Source organism: Etheostoma cragini, chromosome 16 (genome assembly GCF_013103735.1).
Source record: "Etheostoma cragini isolate CJK2018 chromosome 16, CSU_Ecrag_1.0, whole genome shotgun sequence".
In the NCBI taxonomy this organism is placed as follows: Eukaryota; Metazoa; Chordata; class Actinopteri; order Perciformes; family Percidae; genus Etheostoma; species Etheostoma cragini.
This window is the reverse complement of record NC_048422.1, coordinates 4,797,847-4,811,103: the sequence shown is the minus strand read 5'-3', so window position 1 is coordinate 4,811,103 and position 13,257 is coordinate 4,797,847. Positions and strand designations below refer to the sequence as shown.

At 40.2% G+C, this 13,257-nt stretch overlaps 1 long non-coding RNA gene across 1 annotated transcript in view; it reads left to right on the top strand.

Moving 5' to 3' along the window:
- LOC117958869 overlaps positions 1–6,870 on the top strand; it is an 11,400-nt gene extending 4,530 nt beyond the window's left edge. The window contains exon 3 of the long non-coding RNA XR_004659809.1: positions 6,782–6,870. This is a non-coding gene — a long non-coding RNA (uncharacterized LOC117958869). The remainder of the gene's footprint in view (positions 1–6,781) is intronic.
- The last annotated feature ends 6,387 nt before the right edge of the window (positions 6,871–13,257 follow it).

Genomic DNA, 13,257 nt, shown 5'->3' with positions numbered 1-13,257 from the left:
AGCATCCGCTGTGCTTATTTTGGAAGAGACTTGTAAAATTGTTCAGCTTCTTGAGGTGTTGAGAAGAGATGAATCTTTACATCATGGAGGATCCGAAGTTTGCAGGGGTTGTGTTGGAATCCGCGGAACGCACCGATGTCGACAAAGCTTTACCACGGGGTGAAACCCGTGTCTAATCCGTACCGTCTCTGCAGATAGATCCTGTGCAAACGTTATTTTGACCCCATCTTGCATAATATCTCTTTTCCTTGCCTCTCAGTACACAAATTCCTTCTCCGGGAATTTTAAGAAGCGAATCAGAACCGCTCTGCCCTGGTTAGGTTTCCCGGAGGCCAGTGTGCGGTGGACCCGCTCCAATGTGAATGACTTGTCCGGTGCAAGCTCCAGCCATTTCGGTAGCATGTTGCTAATAAAGTCAAAAAGTGGTTGTCTTCCCTCCGCTCCTTCTCGAATGCCAAAGACACGCAGGTTCTTTCGCCTTCCTTGGTTTTCCAAATCATCTGTTTTGGCCTCAAGGAGCATGATTCGTTTCATAGCTGAAGTCAACGTTGTATCAGCTTTTTCAAGCGAACTTTCTACTTCGGCAATGCGAGCCGCCTGGTTTAATAAGTCTTGTTTTACCTCAGACACTTTAGCCTCCAGTGCAGTCATAGCGCTCGCCATTCCAGTCAGTCTTTCATCTATACTATCCAGCTTGACTCCAAAATCCGACCGGAGTAACTTTAGCTCTTCCAACACCTCAGTTATGGTAGCTATATTAGCTTCTTCACCGCACGTTGGACTCGATGTTGTTTTGGTGGCTGCCTTGTGTCTTTTTGAAAAGATTTCGCACTGTTTCATAGACGAAGCTTTAGACTTTTTTAGCTTTAGTGTCCTATGTTTCGAGCCTTACTTATAGCTTTTACAAGGGTTTTAAAAGAAAATTTCGAACACTGTCGTCGGAGTTCTTCACTGTGCTGCCATCTCGGATCTCGGTCACGTGACCCTCTCTTGAGATAACTCTTGTTATGAATTGATACTATAAATAAAATTGAATTGAACAATTTAATGAATTCAGACTCTACTAGAGAAAATCTGAAAAGACTTGGACTTTAATACCAAAGACTTGTGACTTCAATTGGACTTGAGCCTTTTGACTTAAAAAGACTTGATAATTTTCCGCAAACTCAAAGATGAAAAAGTATTTCATTTAAAACGTGTTTACAAATAAATTCACTTCTGTTAATTTCCTGAATGTACTTAAGCTATTAATTCCTAGAGGTAACATTAAATAGCTAATATTAATATTACCATTACAGCCTGCGATCTGCTAACATTATGGCAGCGTTATTTTGGGGTAACGTTAACGTTACTCCAAGCACGTAGCCTGTAATGGGCCAGGGCGGCACTGGGCCACCCAGCCAAAATCAAATCAAATCAAAATACATCTATTTTTATTATTCTGGAGTTTCAAGGCTACAGGACCAACCAAACTGCATGCCCGGAAAATGTGTTATATCAAATAAACCGTGATGCCATGGACTATTCATTTATTGAAAGGAATTGGGACCATCTAAAAGTCGTTTTAGACATTTTGCTGTTTTGTGCCAAGCAGGGCATCCCCCTACATGGACACAGGTCAAATTAAGATGGATAAAAGGATAAAGGAAACTTTATTGAACTGTTCAAGTTCACGTGCACACAGATCCAGAGTAGCTGCCCAGAAACGGAAGCTGAGCTGCTGGAGTTCGCAGCCTCCTTGCTGTTGCGTAAAATCAAAGCAGAAGTCATCTATTATAGCAAAAGGCATCTATTATGCTCTTTATTGCAGATGAATATACGGACGAGTTAAGCCGTGAACTGGTGGCTGTTTGAGTGGGATATGTTCACACAGGGAAAACAAAAGAACGGGATATCGGGTTCATGGACACAAGTAACATGAGAGCAAGTGGTATTTCAGAAAAGATACTACAGGTGGTTGAACCACTGCAACTTGACCCATCTCTGTGCATTGGCTTCAGTTTTGACAGAGCCTTTGTTTTGTCAGGAAACAAGGGAGGTGGGTATGGGATTTTGAAACAAACTTTTCCTCAAGTGTTCAATGTCCACTGCAATTCAATGAATCTGGTACTCTGTGCAGCATTAAAAGGTGTCCGGGCACGTCAGCATATTTTTTGATGCACTGAACAAAATTCACAGATTCATGACAAACAGCTGCAGACACGCAACGTTTGTGGCAGCGCAAGAGGAGCTTCATCCAGGATGCCCGTGCTTGAAACTTGAGCAATCCCCTAGACACGCTAGAGCTCCAAATCTGGAGCAGTGAGCCAGTTACTTTAGTTACTCAACGTAATATGAGAAGTGCTTGCTGAGTATGCTGAAAGTAGTGGACATTCAAAAGGTTTAGGCGCAATCCTTGCTGCAACAAATAAAAAAGGTTCTTATTTTTACTCACATTTGGAAAATCATTTCAGACAAGCAATATTGCCACACAGGGTTTACAAAGCCAAACATCAATCTTTGAGTGCATCAATCTAATTGAGGGACTAAAAGAGACCTTTGCTCAGTTTAGAGACAATTCAAACACAAGGTGTGATTTTGAGCAAGTTATGAAGCTAACAGAATAGGTGATGCAGACGCAGACAGACAGATGTGAAGCTGGGACATCACAGCTGGGACCAGAGTGAGAAAGTGGTCCCAACTAGTTTGGGGAAAGCAACAAGTGTGTGAAATGATGATGACCTAAGACAAATATGGAACAAGAACCTTTACAATATTTAAAAAGTGCCATACGTTTGTTACACAAGATGTTGTTGGTGTACACCATGTGTCAAACTCAAGGCCCGAGGGCCAAATCGGCCCCTCGCTGGGTGCCCAAACTTTTGCAGGCGCCATTTTTTTGTTTTCTGTTATTTTGAAAGTGTAAATAATGGAAATAAAATCTAACTTTTTGTGACATAAAATATGAATGTCTAATTGGTCATCTGATGCCTTTTGGAGATTTTTTCCATCTTTTCTTGGCTTCTTTATGCACATTAATACAAAGTCTTACCTGGGGTGCCCAAACTTTCAAACCCCACTGTATGTTAGCTCTCTCTAATTGTATCCACCATTGGTTTGCCTAATGTTGCTCCTCCTAAACACTTAACTTACCCTTAAAGTAAGGCTACTGTAACAGAGCTGCTAATAATGAGTATTTTCATCAGCAATTGGTGTTGAGCTATAAGGCCATTTTTGACATGCGTGATATGCTTACCTCTTCCAGATAGGAAGACTACCAGCTAAACAAAAGCATCACAAATGAGCCACATCAGCCTTCAATGGCACAGTTCATGGAAACCCGTGCAGGGCAGTAAAGCACAAGTCATCCACAGCAGAAAGCTATCACCAATGCAATACTCTGTGATCTTGTTATTATTGATTGCAACTTGCCCATGTCTATTGGGAAAAACAAGAGTTTCCGGCATTTCTGACAGTAGTTGACAGTAAATACATCATAGTGTGTCATAGTATCATAGTGTGTCATGTATCATAGTAAGTTGACAAATTTCAACTTTCTGAGTGAAACTCTCGTCGTTCAAAACGCGCAAAACACGATGCCGACAGATTTGCCACTACTTGAGCTGAGAGAAGCCGGCTTCCATTGAAAATGTTTGACTTTCGGTAACTTTAGAAGCTCACAGTCGGTGGCGGTGTGTACGTACAGTTGGGGTCTTGGCAGTGCCTGCCTCAAGTGCTTTGGTGGAGCGAGTTTTCAGCCATGGTGGCATTATACCCCCATCATGCACAAATGACTGACAGACTTTTGGCCAGTTTGATCTTTTATAAATGCAATGACTTATTGGGCCCCCTAAGTAACAAAAACAGTACATCCCTGTTGGTGAACTGTGTATTCATTTATTTGTTGTTAATCCAAATTATTTTATTTAGATGTAAAACAAATAGAACGCACTATGTGACTACAATGGAACCACTGTTCAGACTAGCAGTTTTTGGCTTTTTGAACCCAGGGATGATGATGGCTTAAAGCTTTTAGTGAAGACCCTACAGAGCTGGTCAACATGCTATAAGTACTTTACCAAGAAGTCCATCAGGACCAGCAGCCTTCCTTGGGTTCACCTATCTGAACACACGTCACACTGTGTGTTTTTAAATTTGTAGTCCTCCTTGGCAGCTTTGATGCCTCTCCTCAGGTTAGCTCTAGCAGAGCTGTATTGGCAGTGGCCCCTTTGACCAATATGGGAGCATTATATTTAAATGAACTCTGACTGACTGTCTGTCTGTCTGTCTGTCTGTCTGTCCATCAGGAGGAGCTGTCGCATGAGCAGGAAAGGCTAAAGGAGGAGCATGAAAGCATCCAGAAACGCAGCGAACATCTTCTGTCCATCATGCAGCAGTTCAAAGGAATGTAAGATAGATAGATAGATAGATAGATAGATAGAGTAGATGGGGGACATTTCTTGAGGGATGTAATACATTTTCCTTCAATAAAAATACATCTTGCAAAAGAATACTGTTAAAATCTTGTTTTGTTGAGTTTTCAACAGCTGATCATGAACACTGTAGAAGAAAAGCATAATTTGACTGATACGGTCTTTCATGATGTAGTCTGATTCCACTTCCTAAAGGTAACTGTGAACAGTTGAGCCATGGGAAGCAAAAGTGATATATTGTGTGGAACCATTCCTACAAGTGTAAATCTGCTTTAATGTTTATATGCATTTCCTATCAACTCTACAAAGCATTTCATACCTCATTGATTGGGTTTTCCAATCTGAAATGTTACAGTTGCAGTCCATTTGCAATTTGCTTAGTGTTGCTAAGGCATCAGTGACAGTATGCTACATTTTGGAGTGTGCTAAAGTTCACCCTCTTGTACAGCAGTGATGCTAACTTTGCTTGTTATAGTCAGCCCTGCAACATGGGCTTTGCCTGGTCTTTGTATGGAATTGGTAGTCTAAAAGTGTTATTAAGTGCTGCTAAAACCTGTCTGCGATCTCGGACGATATTACTCTCTTTTAGTGGGCCCAGTTATAAAATAACCATGTTTACTAGTACAGTAATTGCTACACACCGGGCTAAATACGTGCTTCTCCTTTATTTGAGACTAAATATATGTGCAGTTGTACACCATGATAAAAAATTTTAAAATGTAATCTAAGAGAATTTGCCATGTCTTACAGATCTGACTGAACACTATTGAGGTGTACTTGACCCTTCAGACTCTCCTCACAGTATGCAGATTAGATATGATACCCTTTCAAAATACTTTAGTTTTAGTCATATTATCAGCTGTCAAAACAATAACGTTTAACTGTTGAACAGAATTGTTTTGTGTTACTTATTGTAACCATTACCTGTCGAATAGGATTACATGTACATTTTCATAGTCAGGAAGTTTAAGGGACTCAGTTATATGCTAACTTTTAGTACTATGATTTTTCACTACTATTTCCTAAGTCCCAATAAGTCAGTGTGTTCCTTTAACGTACTGCAGCTACATAAATGGTTATTTACTGTAATACTGAACTTTTGCATGATGTAACTTGGCACAGAGTGGAAACCAGCAGAAAAAGATTCTGGGGATTGCTTCCTTTATGCTGTCAAATATCACCCTCAACATAACCCAAAAGACAAAATAATGTCTGTCCGCCGACAATTGTCATCAAAAGTGATACTTTTCAAGCATTTTATTATACATATTAAATGTACATGAAAAACTTCCCAAGTTTTTAAGCTTCAATTTAAGTCCAAGATAATCTTTCTATCTAGAGGATTACAGCTGGTCTAACCAAAGTTTTCCACTCTAACTTAAATTGGAGAAAACAGAACTTTCAAGCATTACCATTCTACATGGGATTAAGCACATTTTTAGCATGTGAACAATATTTTCTTAAATTGAGTTGAGACTTGACTTATGTACTGTTATACAATATGAAGTGAATTGCATGAAAAGTGAGAATTGTTATGTCTCTAGGTGGACTGGGGTCAGGGTGCAACATCATTCACACAAAATCAATCAATCACAAAAGCAGGCTCCCATTCTAATTGTAGAGACTCCATGAACCAAAATTAACTCTGCATCATGGGAGCGTAGTGCTCTAGTGGGACCCTTAAAAATATGATGGTGCTTGACCATTTAGAGCTTTGTAGGTAAAAAGAAGGATTTTAAATTCAATCCTGGATTTTACAGGAATTCAATGCAGAGAAGCTAATACAGGAGAAATTAGCTCTTTTCTTAGTTCTTGTCAGAAAACGCGCTGCAGCATTCTAGATCAGCTGGAGAGTCCTTAGGGTTTTATTTGAGAATTTTGTTAATAAGGAATAACAGTAGTTGAGCCTGGAAGTAAATGCTTGGAGTAGTTTTCAACATTGTTTTGAGACAGGATGTTCTTAATTTTGGCAATGTTTCAAAGATGAAAAAAGGCTGTTCTTCAGGTTTGTATTAAGTGGGCGTTAAAGGATATATCCTGATCAAAAATAACTCCTAGATTTCTGACAGTAGTGCAGAGTAACCATGTCTGGATAATGAGGTTCTGAAGTGTTTAGGGCCCAGCACAATAACTTCAGTTTTGTCTGAGTTCAATATCAGAAAATTGTAGGTCATCCATGATTTTATATCTTTAATGCATGTTTGTTTAATTAGTTGTTTAGCTAACTGATAGGTATAAGTGGGTGTTATGCTCGTAACAATGGAAGTTAATTGAGTAATATTATTGCCTAGAGGACGCACCTACAGGCAGAATAGACTTGGTCCAAGCACTGAGCCTTGTGGAACGCACTGGCTTCAGCGTATCTGCAGGATAAATAGGACTTAAACCAGCTTATTGTGATTCCTTTACTGCCAACTAAATGTTCTAGTCTCTATAACAGGATGGTAGGGTCAATAGTGTTGAGTGCAGCACTGAAATCTGTTAAAACAAGTATAGAGACATGTCCTTTGTCTGAAGCAGTTAGAAGGTCGTAGTAATTTTTACCAGTGCCATCTCTGTGCTATGATGCATTCTAAATCTTGACTGAAAGTCCGCAAATAGACTATTGCAATTTAGAAAATCACATAACTGATTAGCAACTACTTTCTATAGGATCTTGGAGAGAAAGGGAAGATGGTCCATCGTTGGCTAAGACCTCAGGATTGAGGATGTTATTTTTCCAGGTTTTATCCCAGCTACTTTAAATGACTGTGGTACATTACCTGTTGATGAAAATAGAAGTGGTGATTGCAGGATCTGTGTCAGGTGTGTAGGAAGCCACAGGTGTCCTGACGATGAGGGAGAAAGAACCAGGAGTGCCACACCCACTCAGCACAGGACAGGACAGACAAAAAACAAAAAAAACACAAGGGAGAGGGAAACAGACAGACTGGAGAGAATATGGCTTAGCTGAAAAGACCTTAAACATTAATTGTTGGAGGTCTCTAGGATAAAAACAGTCCAAGTACATTTGCCAAGTGTTATTAGGTTGTTCTTTCTAGTGGTCCTGCAACTAAATGTGAACTGTTTGAAGTTGAGGACATAAGGTGATTAATTTCATCTTCAGTTGTTCTAATTTTATCACTAAAGAAGCTAATAAAGTCATCACTGCTCAGAGCTATAGGAATAGATGGCTCTCTGTTAGCCTGGCTATAGTGCTGAAAAGAAACCTTTGGTTGTTCTTATTTTCTTCTATTTGTGATGAGTAATAGGGTGATCTGGCATTTTGCTGCTTATCCATGTTGTACTTCTATGTCTGGTCATCATCAGTCATGTCATCTTCATCCGTTTCCTTTTCTGCCATGACATCAACAAGTACTTTTGGGATGATGTTGCCTTCAAACCATAGTGGTTCTAGCTAGCCCGTCAACACTTTGTTGAATAGGCTTGGTAACTGTGAGTCATATACATACTCATTTAAACTTGAAACAGCTCTGACAAATTCAGTTGTCAAAAGTGCTTCATTGGTCAGCAACTCAGAACAAGAGGCAGCCTGATGGAGCAATCTTCCACAGTGACTGGAACCAAGATCTTAGTTCCTGTGTAGATGCAGAAGCACTTTCCTCAGCACAGCCTACACAAGAGTCCTGTGCAGATATTGACTCCCCAACTCCAGAACAGCCCACCCAAAAATTGAATCCTAACACTCAGCCTACAAAAAAGCGATCATTAGGAAGTCCTGCCAAAAAGTTGCCAACTTACTACAAACGGGAACTATCTGAACAAATACAATGCAGTTCAGTTTAACAAAGCACCACAAACCCCAGCCACCCATATGAACACAGTTGAATCACCAGCTCTCCACATGAATTTAAACAATTGCTACAGATAGACTTAATGAAGCAGCAAGGGTTCATGTTAGAATGGTTATGCCTATCACACTGCATTCAATTTTCAGTTTTCTTAAACTGGCAACTAAGTGTCGTGCTTTAACAAGACTTAGAGACTTAGACTTCTCTTTATTAATCCTTTTGGGATAACTCCCACAAGGAAATTGAAAATTCCACAAGCAGTTTTAGCAAGAAAAAAATAAATGAAAAAGACAGTACAAAGACGACAAAATAACAGTAATAATAATAATAACAATAAGAACATTTGTCAATAACAAGACATTTAAAAAAAGACCATACACCATAATCAAAGTGTCAGTGTTGAGTCCAATGTTAAAGTGACCAGGTATTAATGTAAGTCTAGGCGTGTATGTATGTATGTATGTATTCTCCTCTCTGTCCCATTCCTTCCTCCCCCCGAGTGAGGAGTTGTGCAGTCTGATGGCTGAGTGACAGAGGAGTCCTTAAGTCTGTTGGTCCAACACTTGGTAAGGAACAGCCTTCCACTGAACAGGCTCCTCTGGGTGCTGATGATCGTGTGCAGGGGGTGGCTGGCATTGTCAGTAATGTCCAGCAGTTTGTCCAGTGTCTTCCTCTCTGCCACGTCACCATTGAGTCCAGCTTCATGCTGACCACAGAGCCAGCCCGAAAGGTGATTTCACTAGCCTACATATCTTTAAACACTCTCTGACAACTGCTGAAAATAAACCTGCTTGAGTTGTGTGAATTAATGAACAGAACACCAACTAAATGAATTTCAAAGAATAAATACAGTGTTTCACGTTCTTTTATTGTTTAATGCTATAGTCTGACAATAGTCTCAACTCTTCAAAAGTTCAAAAAGGCATAAAGTAGCTTATAGGCTGGTAAGGGATGACAGTTTGTTGGTGGACACATCCCTTGTATCAATTATGGACAACTGGGGTTAAGATACGTTCTTTTGTTGACTTTTAATTTTTTAATAACAACCTTACTTGGTCTTTTAAATTGAGCCATTTGTTCATAAAATGATAGTATTGTGGAAAGGTTTGTTTCTGTAACTTTATTAAAAAAAGTGAAATTTCCATTCTAGATTCATCACCCATAAAGTTGATCTTTTCAGGCTTCTTTTTTTAAATCTTAATGATTGATTCTTCTCCGGTCCACATTTTGACATTATACTTTCTTTGTTGTAATATTCTCATATTTTAAGATACGGATTTTGGATTTCCGTGAACGCTGTAATCATCAAGACTAAAACAAAAAAAGGCCTGAAAAATTTTCTTTTATGTGTAATGAATTTAGAACATGACAAAGTTTCACTTCAACTTTTCCACTGTATTTTAATTTTATGAGATGTACCTGTAGAGTCCTTGATATTTCCGTTTGTAAGTTTTTAACCTGCAGCTGTTCACAACTCCATCCTTGAATCTAGACACCAAAGGAGGCTCCGGACCGGTCAGCTGGAGTAGATGATTGGAAGTGGAAGAGAAGGGGGAGGGTTGCACTCTTGGCCTGCAATGACAGCTGAATAGCAAAGAAAGAAACAAATATTTAAAGCAGGGTTATGACTCTGTGATTGGCCCTTTCCATTTGTATACACTTCTGATTGGTTTGGCCTGAAGGTGTTCAAGTTAGGTAGAGCATTGATTAAGAGTGAGGTCTTCTTGAGAGGATTTAGAATGAGATACATTTATTTTAGCCAAATTTTCAAATATGTGCTTAAAATGATGAAAGTGGATGGGAACCCGGCTTTCTATAGGCCAGGGAGTCCATCCACAGTGTCATGAAGATGGCTGAAAAGATCATCAGATATGCTCTTTGTGTATAAGTTCTACCAGACCAAGTTTCAAGGCGCATGATGTAGGAACACACTTGCTGTTGTGCCTCCAGCAGTCTGATCGTCTGTGCTGCCAAGACCTGCACAATCAAAGCTTCTACACACAAGCTTTGCATTCGCTGAACAGTCAGTTAAGGCTACTACCAGTTGAAGGACTTGAATTTCACTATTTACTTTATCGTCATTAGGCCACTTGTACTCTTACCTACATTTCCTTTCAGCTACTAATGTAGGATGTAGGCCTAAGATGTGGCTCAGTGGCAGAGTGGTTGCCTGCCAATCAGAAGGTTGGTGGTTTGATACCTGACCCTGCAGTCCCATGTCCTTGGACAAGACACTGAGCCCTGAGGTTCCCCCAATGCTGTGCCATCAGTGTGTGTTTATCTGATGAGCAGCCTGTACTATGTAAAAGAGCTAAGACTAGAAAGCGCTATGTACGAACAGTCCATTTACGCATGTTGGTGGCCTAGTTCCATAAATGCATTGTTGGTATTGATGTACACTTTAAGTCTTCAAAGTTCAAAGTTCTTCAAATATCTCTAGATATGCATGTGTACTTTAATCAAGTCCTTAAAACGTCTAAACGTATTGTGTGAGTGGAAATCTTGCTTGATGTTTGGATTGTGCTCTTCAAATCAACTGGATTACATTATGTTCTATTATGTAAATAAAGGTAGGGGGAAACACTGACGTTATTTACTCAATATGTAGCAATACCGTGATTTCCATCTAAAGTAGCCCATTCATTTTGCGAGATGAAAGTCTGTGGTTTTAATTTTTGGAAGTTAGAACACTTATTTTACCAAGAGCAATTAAGTGGCCGTTACTTAATTGTGTATAATGCGAACGTTTCACAAATGATAACCAATTCAATGAAAACACAATGCAGTTTATCTGCCTACAAGTTCAGTTTACCGCTGGCCGTACTAATAGAAAAACAGACCTCTCTCAAATCCACCAAGCTTTGCTAATACTTGTGTTGGGTTGGATTCACGTGCTCTGTTCTGTCTGTCTGTGGTCTGGCGCGTTGTGAGACGCGTACTGCTCCCCGTAAAAAGCAGCGCTGTATGAGCATTCAGCGCTTTTTATGTTGTTTTGCCATCAGATGACCTAAAAAACGGTGTTCTGACCCTTCCAAATGGGCTAAGAAAGTCATAAAGTGATCAATTTGGCGTTCAATAGCAGGGCAGGGGGTCCTTCTGCGCTTGCAAACAAGTGGAACCTGTCACTACTTCTCTGTTCAGCGCGCTGCGGGACCTCATTGCCCGCTAATCGTTCATTCTGTCCTGTCTATAATTCTGTATTTTTAAATTGTTGCATGCAGCTGTGAGACGCTTTTTTGTGTTTTGTTTCTATTTTTATTTTTACATTTTAACGTTTTTATCAGCACTTGGGAACTTCTTTGTTCCGCACTTTGGTCAGCTTAAGACAAGTCAATGTATGACAACGCTATATCTTATATATTTTCAGGCTGAAAAGTGGATTTTATATTGAAGTGAAGATAATGGGTAGACGCTCAGTCTAGGTGCTAGTTCTTGGTTTATCATCAGGTTCACTCAGGTGTGTCGGCCAGAACACCACTTAAGGCCGCTTATTCCAGAGTACGAAATGAAGAGCTGAGAGGTAGTTCTCATTCTGGTTATTTATTTTCTCTTCTCTTCAATTGTGAGGGTGTGTGTATGTGTGTGTGTGTGTGTGGTCTCTATAAAGAGGGAAACAAATACAAATGAATAAAGGAAACATATGAATACACTCATTCCTCCTTATGCCCTAATATACATTGCCATACAACAAATAAACAATAGTCAGAATACGACTATATATCTCTAACTCTAATAATGCAAACAGAGAATAAGGATTCAATCACTTCTCATATGGCTTTTCTATAAGTTACCGATAACATAAATGGCACTTCTTGTATAATACAATTTAAAGCCTCCAACTATCTAAACGGCTGGATGCCTTTATTGTGAAAACCCCGGACCGGATGCTATGTTCTGTTCGAGCTAGCTAAGCCTTGGCAGAGAAGCCTCGACAGCGGCACACATAACAATATTTAACACTACTTACTTCGTTTTCTACACAACCACAAAGTATTGCACAACCATGACAACAAGAAGTAACAGTAGAAACGTGTTTGAACACAGCGTTACATATCTTGGCCCGACGCCAGGTGACAGGGCTGCCAACTTTTCCCCAAACCTTGGAGTGAGATTTGGGTGGGCCAACCTATATTTTGCCGTGTACAAAGCAATTTCTTTGGCTTTCAGAGGCCCATTTGGGTCTCCGGTCTCTGACAAAGTTGAGAGGAGGCTGTACGCTCCTCATCATCTGAGGTCTACGCACGGATGCAACGCGTCACTGCCCACAGCAGAGCGGGTCCGCTAACATGAACTGAAGTTGCTACATTAGCCGCGCTGCTCACCTCTATTGTTACAGAGAGAGTGGTCACGAAGCGACGGACGGGCTGTGATACTCAGAGCTCATACCTGGAGCCAGGGAAATGCACATGGGATGGATCGTAAAAAAAATGTTCTGTTTGCGACATTTCGAAACTTCCACAGTCAGGGAGCGCTCTTGAACCCCCTCATAGTCTCTGAAAGCACTATAGTCGATCACAAGTGGCTCAACAGGTAGATGTATAGACAGAGGTGGGTAGTAACGAGTTACATTTACCCCGTTACAGTTACTTGAGTACGTTTTCGAAAAAATTGTACTTCTAGGAGTAGTTTTAAATCACTATACTTTTACTTTTACTTGAGTAGATTAGTGAAAAATAAACTGTACTCTTACTCCGCTACAAGTCTACAATGAGCTTGTTACTCGTTACTACGCTTCATAGTTTTTACCCCCGCTTACGTCTCATTTTAATGTTTTATTTTGACAGAGAGAGAGAGTCTTCCGCTGAAGGCTCTGCCACGTGACTGTTCTTCACCAATCACACGTCGTTGTGCAGTCACGTGACCACACTCGTTTCAGCAGCGGGACAGGTTAGCCCATAGACATATAAAGAGGTTAGCTTTACAGTCGTAGCAAAGCAAAGATGCAGAATCAAAAGTCGCCAAGGCAACGCAGACCAGGATCATAGACCGTATATATATTGATGGACAGAGCATCCGGTTCGGAAAAGTGCAACCACTGCGGAAGTAACTTAAAC